This window comes from Ursus arctos, unplaced genomic scaffold (genome assembly GCF_023065955.2).
Source record: "Ursus arctos isolate Adak ecotype North America unplaced genomic scaffold, UrsArc2.0 scaffold_31, whole genome shotgun sequence".
Taxonomy (NCBI): Eukaryota; Metazoa; Chordata; class Mammalia; order Carnivora; family Ursidae; genus Ursus; species Ursus arctos.
Window position 1 is genome coordinate 17874697 of NW_026622997.1, and position 11903 is coordinate 17886599.

The window sequence follows — 11903 nt, forward strand, 5'->3', positions numbered from 1 at the left end:
AGATCATAGGGCCCTTGGAAGTCATCCAGGGGGAACGAGAAAGTTATTGAAACTCACTCTGCCTCAGTATCCTTGATGTGCAGTGGGGATGGTACCAGCTACCTCACAGGGCTATGAAGGTTAAACACAAATATAGATGTAAAGATCCCAGCATAGCGTCCAGCACATAGTTAAGTATCTGTTAATGGTAGCATTTACCTTCTTCTTTTTCCTCCCCCTCTTCTTCTCCTTCTTCTTCTTCTTCTTCTTCTTCTTCTTCTTCTTCTTCTTCCAAGATAACGCCAAGGGAATTTCATTATTTGGAAACAATCAGATAATGTTTTTCTTTTTCTTTTTTAAATTTCTTTTTCTTTTCTTTTTTTAAGATTTTATTTATTTATTTGAGATAGAGTGAGAGAGAAAGAGAGAGAACCCAAGCAGGGCAGAGGGCGAGGGAGATCCAGGCTCCCTGCTGAGCGGGAAGCCTGATGTGGGGCTCGATCCTTTCCATGACTTGAACTGAAGGCAGACGCTTAACCGACTGAGCCACCCAGGTGCCCCTAATGTTTTTCTTTTTAAAATTCAGTTTGGTATTATATAGACACTGCTAGCCTTAGGCAGCCCTGATGGCTGTGGGTTGAGGTCCTAGTAAAAAAATTCCTCAGATGCTCCCACATAGGGAAATCTGGTAAAAAAAAAAAAAATCCCTTCTTAAGAACTGTTTATCAATAGACAATATTATCTGGCCTTGGGCCCCATTGCAGAAGTGTGGTAGGTAATTTGGGCAGGTGTCCTCTACTCTCATTGGTTTTCTGACCCCAGACACACGTGACCCAACTGGTTTGTCACTTGCTCCAAGGTGAAGGTGACATCTTACCCATTGTCATGGGCTCCATAGTGTTAAGCCTAATGGAGGGTAAACTCCACGTACTCAGTTAATGAATGTTTGCCGAGTGAATGAGTCCATCCAGAATCAACCTACATCCTCAGTGCATATCCACCACCCACATCAGCTCAGGTTCTCCACCGATGTTCAAATTATGGGCTAAAAATTAACATGAAGTGTATGATTATACCTTATGGTACAGGAGATGTTTTATCTCATGAGACCATCCCATCAGCTGAGTTTGGGAACGAGGACTTGGTGTTGAATGAGTTGTAAAATGAACCCCGCCTACCTCACCGGCCAGGGGCCTCTGGTTGAAATTTCATGAAGCTTTGGTAGACCTTTCATCAAATTTACTGAGAAATCTTATTTCCTCTGTCAAAGCAGAAAGCTCCATTGAAGGGAACTTCCTCATCTGTGTGTTAAGACCAAACCCAGTCTCTTGTGGGTTCCACATGGGAACCCATCAGAATGTCACCCAGCCTTTGTAAGCTTCCGCCTGGTTTCCTATCCCCCCACCAGCTGTACCTGTTCCCACTACCAGGAGACCAGGCCTGACGTGGAAAGCCATCAACGTCACTAATTCCCCTACCAGCTACCCAGAGGCTGGATTGTTTTCTTGCTTCTGAACTTGATTTTCTCTGTCCTTGACCCTGTTCCTGTACTGACCTGCCAAGTTCTCCAGTCCACTTGCTTTCCCTCTATCTGGGTAGGCAGTCTGGATTTTCTATCTCGACCAACAGAACTTGAACTTGAGTCCTAATTCTCCTTTCCTTTCTTTAACCCATGAACTTTATATAGCAATTTTTATTTCTAGTTGTGCCTATAAACTCAGATGCCCCCCAGGAGATCATGTCATGAGTGAAGCTGGTGGGCAGTGTGGAGGTGGGGGATGGGAACGACAAAGACCTTCAGTGGCTAATATTTTGTTTTCCCACTTTGGAGGACACACGCGTGCTGAACACTAGTTCTCTGCCGTGAGACAAAGAGTGGTGTGAGATGTGACGTGGCCACGGGAACCCACCCTCAGGTTCAGATGCAGGTGGGTGATGGGGAGCTGGTGGGCGCATTGGCCTCTCATGCGTGGATAAAGGGTTCTTTACCCACAAGTCTAGCCAGTGTTTCCAGTCTTGTTTGTTTATATTCAAGAGAAGGCAAAAATCTGGATTTGCATATAAAATACCAGAATTTTTCAACCCTGGCTGGCTTATTTAAAAAAAAAAACCACAACAACAAACCTCTGTGCTGGCCAATTAAAACAGCCAGTGGGCTGTGTTCAGGCCTACTGGCTACTGATGGAAGGACTCTGGCTTACAGACACCTTTCAGAAGTGGCACTTTTCTGATTATTTGGGACATTATTGTTATTTTCCTTCCGTATCTGCACAAGTGAATGGAAGAGTCAGGATCTGAACCAATATGTTCCAGCTCGAAGTCCATGGGTCTTGCTGCCACAGTGACTGTTTTCCCAGTTGCTGAGGTTCTCAACACACTCCCTGATGTGCTTATGCTGGGATAACAGAATCTTCATTCTACTCTTACAGACACTGCATCTACTAGGCCCCTGGGCTGGGCCGAGAAGTCAGTGTTCGCCAATGAACCTCCTCCCAGCACAGCTAGAACCTTGGAGGCCATGCACGATGGCCTCAGAGCATCTCTTGTCTCCACCCGAAAGAGAGCTGAGGCCCCTGATCAAATCCACTGCCTGCGAGCCACTGGGGGCAGGTTGGCGGCACGCTGAAGGTAGCCTGGGGCACATTCTTCTGGTGTGGTTTTAGGCCTCTCTCTTCACCTCATTGGGCCTAAGATTCCACATGTATAAAAGGAAAGGGTTGAATTAGTCTATCAGTTGAGACTGAACGCATGTGACGGAAAACCCACCTCAAGCAGGCGAAGGCAAACGCTTGAAATGGTTGGTTCACGTAATTAAATAAAAATAGCAGGTGTTTGAACAATATTTCCAGAAATTGGTCAACTCTGCTCTCCTCCATTTGGCTTCATTTCAAGATGGCAAGAGGGCTCCCAATTATTCCAGATCTACCACCTCCTGGATTCAAGCCCAGAGAAAAAGAGAAAGGTGGCCTTTCTCTGAACAGTGGCCGCTAGAGCCTTGTGGCATATGACTGACTCCATCTGTGATGGGTGCGCAACCCTGGACCGGTACCTATGGCCAGAGAAGTGCAATAAACAGAAATGTGTCCTATGACTTCCCCACCTGAAACACCTGTGGGCCAAGCAGGTGGGAGGAGTGCTTCCCTAAGGAAAATCAGGCCATGACCAACCAAAGAAGGGCAAACGGGTACTGAGTGTTAAACTTCATTAGTGATTTAATATGATTTGGTAATAAGAACATTGAAATTCTACCCAAAGTCAGAACGATACAGAAAGATACACTCAGAGAAGCATCACCCCATGCCATAATGCTTTTACCCCTCTCTCCCATACTCCTTGTAAGAAACCAACAACATTATTTTTATATTTGTTCATCCTGTGCTTCTTTGGAGAAATATGTATGCAAATCTTCTTGTTCTCCTTCTTTCTTACAGAGAAGAGTGCAGGCTACATATGCTCTTCTGCACTTTGCCTTATTACTCAACGGTGTCTCCTGGAAATCACTCTGTAGCAAACTGTATCAAAAAAGAGCCACAGAACTCCTTCTTGTACCTTTTTAAAAAAAAAAATCTCAGTACCTCATTATGTATACATACCATATATTTTTTAACCAATCTCCTGTGCTTGGGCATTTAGGCAGTTTCCAATATTTTGCAATTTTTAAAATAATGCTACAATGAATAACCTTGAGTATCTGTGTTTTTACATTGTTGGAGGTATATATTTGGGATGAGTTCTTAGAAGTGGAATTTCTGGATGGAAGGATAAATGCAAATGGTGCTTTGTTAGATATCGCTGGGCTCCCCTCCATGGGGATGGCACCATATCACATTCCTACCAGCAACGGACCCAGGTGCCTGCTTCTTCAGCCTCGCCAATAGTAAAATAACAATTGTTAGCTGTTAATGATAACAGAGGTTACTGTGAAGCTCTTGAAATTTTTTTTTTTGCTAATCTGATGCATAAAAATTGGTTTTTAATGTGGATTTAATTTGCCTTTTATATTTGGAGTAAAATTGATTGTAGTTTTATGTGTTCAGGGAGCAATTTTACAGCTCTTTAATCAATTGTCTTTTCATATCTTTTGTCCCCTTTTCTACTGGATTTTTTATCTTTTCCCCTCAATTTTTAGAAGTTTTTAAAAAATATTAGATATTGGTTCTTTGTGATCAATGCTGTAAATACTTTTCTGCCAGTTTTCATTTGTGTTTTGACTATTTTAAAACTTAAAAAAAATTTGTTTTAATGTTTTCTGTTGTCAAATTTACCCGTCTCTCATCTAGATTTTTGGTCATGGTGCACTGGCTGTTATACGCAACTAACGAATCATCGAACTTTACATCGGAAACCGGGGATGTACTGTACGGTGACTAACATACTATAATAAAAAATCATTAAATGAAAAAAAAATAAAATAAAAAGTCTTCCTGCTCAGATTATATAAAAACTCATCCTTGTTTTCTTCTGGTACCTGCGCAATTTCATTTTGCTGCTAGGTTTCTGATACCTTTGGTAATTATCCCTGCCGGTAGTGCACGGAATAGATCTAATTTTATTTCTTTTTTTATAGATTTTATTTTTTATTTATTTGAGAGAGAGACAGAGAGAGCATGATCAGGGGAAAGGACAGAGGGAGAAGGGCAAGCAGACTTCCTGAGAAGTGTGGAGCCTGATGCGGGACTCAATCCCAGGGCCCCAAGATCATGACCTGAGCTGAAATTAAATGCTTAACTGACTGAGCCACCCAGGAGCCCTGATCTAATTTCATTTTTTAAAAAATGACTATTTGGTCAGCCTGATACCAGTCAGCCCCACTGATTTTGGAATATCACCTTTATCACATTTATCATAACCCAGATTTCTACAAGTATTTGAGCCTATTTCTTGACTTCCATTTTATTCCATTCATCTGTCTGTCTTTTTTTTTTTTAAGACTTATTTTTTTGCTTTAGAGAGAGAGAGTTCTGTGTGTGGGGGGGGGGGCAGAGGGAGACAAGTAGACTTCCCCGCTGAGTGTGGAGCTGGACTCGGGTCTTGATCTCACGACCCTGAGATCATGACCTGAGCTGAAATCAAGAGTTGGATGCTTAACCAACTGAGCCACCGAAGTGCCCCTCATCTGTCTGTCCTTTTAGGTGCTGGTATTAGGCTGTTGTGATGACGAAGGCTTCTTTGTGTGTATTAATATCTAACAAGACCACTCCTCTTTCACAGATGACTTTTTTTAGGGAGAAGAGTTTGCAGAATATTTGCAGGCCTATGGCAATGACCATGTAGTCAGATGAGTCAGGAGAGAGAGGGAAAAATTCCAATGGCCTTGAATAGGCGTGAGTGGAGAAGTCTGAAAAGAGCCAGAGAATACAGATTTGGGAAGTTGCTAGCTTTGTTGGTGAGAAGAAGAATTCTCTTCTGATTTTGTTTTCCAGTGAAACAAGGACCACGGTCATCAGCTCAGAGTGGGGAAGGGATGAAGAAGAGAAGGAGCCATCTTGCAGAAGGGGGTTGCAGGGTGATTAGGGAATTACTCAGGCGACACAGAGGGGCCACCTGAAGTTTGTTGTCACGAATACCCGTCCACAGAATTGTGTGTTTTTCTCTAGCCTCATACAATGGCTTGAGTTTGGGAGCTGAGTGGGCAGGGAGTTCAATTTAAACAAAGTTGGAATTTAGTCAAGCAGATATGACAAATGGAGAGAGGGGTAAAGTGGTAGTGGGAGCCTGGACGCAAGTGAGCAAAAGGACGGACCAGGGATCCAAGCTGGGTAAGAGGGAGATGTGGACAGTGGGGTGGGGCAGGGCATGGATGCAAGAAGATGGAAGTGGTCTAAGAAATGTTGGGGTCTTTGGAAGGGGAGGTAATGATCCTGGGTAATGATCTATGGTATGATCTTGGGAATGGGTGGATAAGACATCAACTAGGACATAAAAATAACAGAAGGCCAGAATGTAGGGTAGGTTGTCTTTGCTGTTGTGACAGTGACAGAGAGACAGTGAGCCAGATCCAAAAATCTTCATGAGTAAGGGAGAGTGGTTGGGAGGCTGGAGATGATTGTGGTGAGAGGGGTAGAGGGTGGTGTCTTCATAAGTCATCCCTCAGGGACCTACAGGATTGCAGCATGGGAAGCTCTAGTCCCCATCGCCCCTAGAAAATCTCCTCAGGGTCCTCTTCAGTCTGCTGCCCTGGCAACCTTCCAGGGTTGGATTTAGCTGTGAAGTCTGAGTCTAAGAGGCTTGCCTAAGAGACTTGTCTTTCAGTTTGTAGAGCCTGCTGTTTCTTAAAGCTCAGAGGCCATCAGGGAGCCTTGAGGGAGATGATAGAGAGCCAAGTGGGGCACTCTGTGAAGGGCTGGCATGAGTTCCATCATAGGTCCTGGAGTTCCTCTGCAGTGTAGACCACTGGAGATGCTACTTGTTGTCATACAGGAACTCAAGCTTAAATGCTCAGAGTCAAATAGGCAACACCCGGTGGAAACCAGGGGGATCCCTGCCAACAGGAGGGGTCACCGTATACCCTCAGGTTGGCCTACCCGGGCTCCAAAGCCAAAGCCTTAGCTCTTTCTTCAAGAGTTCCTAAGTGCCCCAAACCACCCTCTTGCTTCAAGCTTCCTTTCCCATCCAGACTTCCTGGGAATCCCCAAGCATCTGCAGTCACTCCTGAAAGATGATGTGTCCCAGCCAAGGGAACTGGGCCTCAGCCCCCTTCAGAGGGACCAAAGCTGTAATGAGCTCTGGCTGAAGGAATGACCCCAGTGTGGCTTCCCACATGGAGCTGAGGCTCACTGTACCTGAGGCCTGTTGACAGGCAGGGCCGCAGGTCTCCACGAGGGAAAAATAGATAGTGTCTGAACTATTAACCTTCAAGGGCACTGGCATATCAATGGACTTAGCATGGGGTCCCTGTCTGACTAAGGGGACACGTGAAAATGTAAGATCTGGATCTTTGTGAAGAATTCAAGATTATGGTCTGTGACTAGTGAAAATATTAGAAATAAAATTCAAATTGATGTTATTTTCAGTCATGTACAGTGATTTGGAAGTTGGTGTAGAGGGAGGAGAAAAGTACATACTGGACTTGAGGGCCCCCTGACTCACGCTCACAGGGACCAAAGGGATGAGGTAAGAACTCATCTCTACTTTCATGTGGTGTCCCAGGAGGTCCGTGTGTGGAGGAAGGGCAAGGTCCTACCAGCTCTTACTCTCAGGCTGTGCTTTGCCCATGGCTTTGGGTTCCAAGGTTGGCAGATGGAGCCTGGATTGGGGTAGAAAAGTGGGATGGGTGAGGGCGGTTCTTTTGCTCAGAGAAAAATGGTGCCTCAGGATTCCTAGCCCCGAATCCCTATCGAAAAGAGATGTCTCAGATCTTGTAAGAACACACACAAACCCACTCCTACATGGGTATATCCTCAGACCCACAAGCTCAGAGTTGTGATTTTTTCCCTCTCGGATGGAAGCAGCTGCATACCTTCTATTTGCTCAGCAACCGGAGGTCCTGGGTAAGAGAGGAGAGCCTCATCACATAGAAAATGTGTTTTGAACCTCAAGCACTAAACTTTGTTCAAATGTACAGAGCAGCGGAGATGCCCTTTGAGGAATGAAGACTCCCCATATCCTCCACCTTCCGTGGCTTTTGGAGGGTTATGTGTCTATTCATCACCCAGCTCTGGGCTTGGGAGCAAGTCTGGGGACCCCGGGTGGGAAGCTCTGCTCAGCTGGGGCACTCTTGGTCCTGCTTGATTCTGGCCGAGGGGCTCAGAGTCCTCAAGGTCAAGGGTCTGTCCCTGTTCCCAGCTTGACTTTGCTGTCCCAAACCGTGGTCTTGGCCCCTGACACATACACACTGTCATATCCCCGATACCAGTGATCTGTCTTCCTGACCTCCCCCCACAGCATACACACAAACGTATACACTGTCTGCCGATTCCACCGTCTGCTGATTCCAGCTTGGACCAACTTTCCGTACGTATTTCAGACCCCACTGAAATCTTGTCTTTTGTCCCCCAGACATCCCACCTCTCTTTTTTCTGGTTGGCAGACCACCTTTTACAGAAATACTTTCTGGACTCATAACCCCACACAACCCTGTCTTGGGGATAGCGGACAGCTGAATGTCCTACCCTGTTTTGCTCTTTAGGTGAAGTCTATTCTGTTTGCTGTGAGACATGAGAAAGCCTGTAATTTAGTGACACCATATTACTTTGCGCTCAAGTGGGCAACTGTGTGTGTGTTCCAAGGAGCCCCCATTGGCTTGTCTGGGTCTCTATTACATAAATGACCACAGACAAATTTGGATTATCTCTTTTCTTTTGCCTCGATGCTCACTTGAGTTACCTAGAGCGCAGTTACAGAGTAAGTTCTGTGGGGCACTAAAGAAGCATGGACCATGGGGCTCCTTACTGGTGGAGCAAAGGAGCGAGCGCAGATTTTGAAGTCCCAGCCAGGGACCAGGTTTAAGTGTGGAAGAGAGTATTCAAAATTTGCCAAGTTCAAGACATATGCTTACCATCTCTAACCGTGGTCTTTTGGGTCGGGTCTAGCTGGGTGTCAATTCCCTGGGGCACAGAAGCAGACATTTAATATCACCTATGGGAAGCATTGTAAGGATGAAACGGTGTGCTGCGTGCGTGTGTGGTGAGTACCACTCAGGACAGCTTACATCTTTTCTCTTCCTAGTCCTAGTGGAATGTGCTTTCTGGGGCACTGTTGACATACATTCTTGAGAGTAAAACACTTGGGGCTCCTGGATGGCTCAGTCGGTTAAGCGTCCAACTCGCGATAACCGATCTGGCTCAGGTCATGATCTCAGGGTCATAAGATCGAGCCCCGTGTCGGGCTCCACACCCAGGGGGAGTCTGCTTGAGATTCTCTCCCTCTGCCCCCCTCAGAATAGCTAAATAAATCTTAAAAAAAAAAAGGCAGTAAAATCCTAAAGAAACCTTAGATGTCTTTGCACGTGAACACCTTTGCTGCCATGACAATCGGAGATGAACACTCTGACATATCAGCTCTTCCTCTGGCAGCTGCTCCCAGGTCTGTTCGGGTGGGGGAGCCTCTTCCTGGCCTTCCACAGCACCATCATTTGTGCAGCATCCCCAGGGCGACAAACAGCAAGGAAATGAGGGAAAGCAAGCAACATCTGCTGCAAAACAAATACCGTCATCTTACAAATGAGTTGTCTGTGGGATAATGATTCCTGCATATGTCGAGCAGAGGGAAGTCAACACCCGGACCCGATACTAGACAACCAACACCTGACAGGCAGGCCTAGGGCTTACTGATGGCTCCGCTATGTCTACAGCTAAATTCCAGGAGAAGGCTAAATTTGGAAGAAAGAGCAGGTGCTAATGTTCACAGATTTCAGTCACACCAGACGGAAAGCCCACCTCTTGCTCTGTGGTTTGAAGAGCAGAATTCTGCAGGCACGGAAGCATGAGACTGGGTCAGTGCTTGCAGGGGTGCCTAGTGGAGGGTGAGCTCGTGCGAGCCCCGGGATCATCTCTCGTCTTGCTCCCTCAGCCTGGCCGAGACCATTTCCATTGTGTGTGCCATGGTAGTTGGGCGCTCCCGAGACGTTCTCCAGCGTCCTACAGAGTTATGCGTGTAAATGACTAAGACAGATGCCTTATGACTTGTCTGGTTCTTATGGGGGTTATACCCCCAAAGAAGAAAAATGTTAATGAATCATTCAGTTACACTTAACTAACTCCAATCAGGCTGTGATGGGAATGGCCTGGGGACAGATGGTGATGGAGAATTTTGTCTCTGGTGTCCACTTGTTATGTCCTCTCTCCTCTTAGCATGACTTTTTCTCTCTCACCTGAAATCCCAGGCCATCAAGGATCCTCTCTGAAAGGTCCTAGACAAGCCTGCTGCCACCAGATGTTGCTCACCATGACATAAAGGAGAGGTTGCATGGGGACAGCCATAGAGGGGTTCGGTTCGTCTTGTGTGCTGTTTGGACAAAAATCTATCATTTGCAGCATTTAAGAGATTTCATAAATATCTAAATTCGCAGCTTCTCTCTCTCTCTATCTTGCACGTGTGAGTGCACGCGTGTCTGCATGCACGTGCGCGTGTGTGCGCACAAACACGCCCTGAACAATTTGGCAAGCCTGGGTTAATTTCGTATTAGCAGCCATTGGCTGGTGCTGACTAGTGGCTGCTCCTTTTAGATGGGCTGCTGCTGTTCAGTTTACCATAGTCCCCACTATTCCCTATTGCCTCATTCTCACTTAGTTCAAATTTATAGTCAGGCAAGTGGCTCTTTTTATTCACTCACACTATCCTTCCTGGTCCTGTAGGTGTTTGAAGTCTCTGCTTTGGATCTTCTGAGCGTTCTACCTCCTCACCTGTTTCCATACAAACCTGGTCAACTCGTGCCCATTTCCACAAGTTACGCTGTTTCAGTGACAACCAAAGCAGCTCTGATTGGAGCAGCAAATTCACAGAACAATATTAATCGTCCTTAATAATTTGATAACTTCATCAGTTAATGATGGCCATGATAATACTACTTAAAAACTAACTGCAGCTGAGTAATATTCCATGGTACATATGGACCACAACTTCTTCTTTTTTTTTTTTAAAAGATTTTATTTATTTATTTGACAGAGACAGCCAGTGAGAGAGGGACACAAGCAGGGGGAGTGGGAAAGGAAGAAGCAGGCTCATAGCAGAGGAGTCTGATGTGGGGCTCAATCCCATAACGCCGGGATCACGCCCTGAGCCGAAGGCAGACGCTTAACTGCTGTGCCACCCAGGCGCCCCTGGACCACAACTTCTTAATCCAGTCATCTATTACTCAGCTATCAGAAAGGACGAGTTCTCAACATTTGCTGCAACATGGACGGCACTGGAGGAGATAATGCTAAGTGAAATAAGTCAAGCAGAGAAAGACAATTATCATATGATTTCTTTCATCTATGGAACATAAGAACTAGGAAGATAAGTTGGAGAAGAAAGGGATAAAGAAAGGGGGGGTAATCAGAAGGGGGAATGAAGCATGAGAGACTATGGACTCTGAGAAACAAACTGAGGGCTTCGGGGGGGGTGGGGGAATGGGATAGACTGGTGATGGGTAGTAAGGAGGGCACGTATTGCATGGTGCACTGGCTGTTATACGCAACTAATGAGTCATCGAACTTTACATCAGAAATCGGGATGTACTGTATGGTGACTAACATAATATAATAAAAAAACATTAAAATAAAAAAAAAGAAATATATGCATATTGACCTTCCATATTAACCAAAAAGTCATAGTGTGAACAATTGTTAAATCATTTTAGTGAAACTAAATTCCTTGTTTACACGTGTTAACATGAATTTCCAGTCAGTTTTTATAAAGAATAAGAGTATCTTCAGATCCTAAAAACAAAAACAAAAACAAAAACTAATTGCAGACTCTTTTCGAGGATTCAGCAGAAGGCATTCACTTTGCTCAGTGGATAAATGTTCCAGGTTGGGTTAAGCTGGAGGGGAAAGGGGGATTGGCTCTATTCCATGTTTCTTATCTTCTTCCTGGGACTCATGGGCCAGCCTAGACATGTTCTTCTTACAGTGATAGCAGAGGTACGGGAGAGAGAGTGAAATTGGCACATCTTGACTTCTGCCTCATTCTACCAGCCAACAAGTCATAAAATGAAACCCAAGGTCAAGAGGTGGAGAAGCATTCCCACCCACAGCTCAAGGGTATGGACAAGTTACAAGGCATATATATATATAGTAACCTGTTAACCTTACCCCAAAAAAGATCTGGCCTTTGCCCTTGGCTATTGGGAGGTGATTGCTAGGCCCTGGAAAGCCCCACTTGATAGGATTATCTCTGTCAGCCTGGGGGTTTTGGCCACTGGAGAAAAAGTTTAGCAATGTGATTTTTGGTGGAGGCTTGTGGTGGAGGTAGTGTCTCTATGACCCCTCTGGAGGGACTGG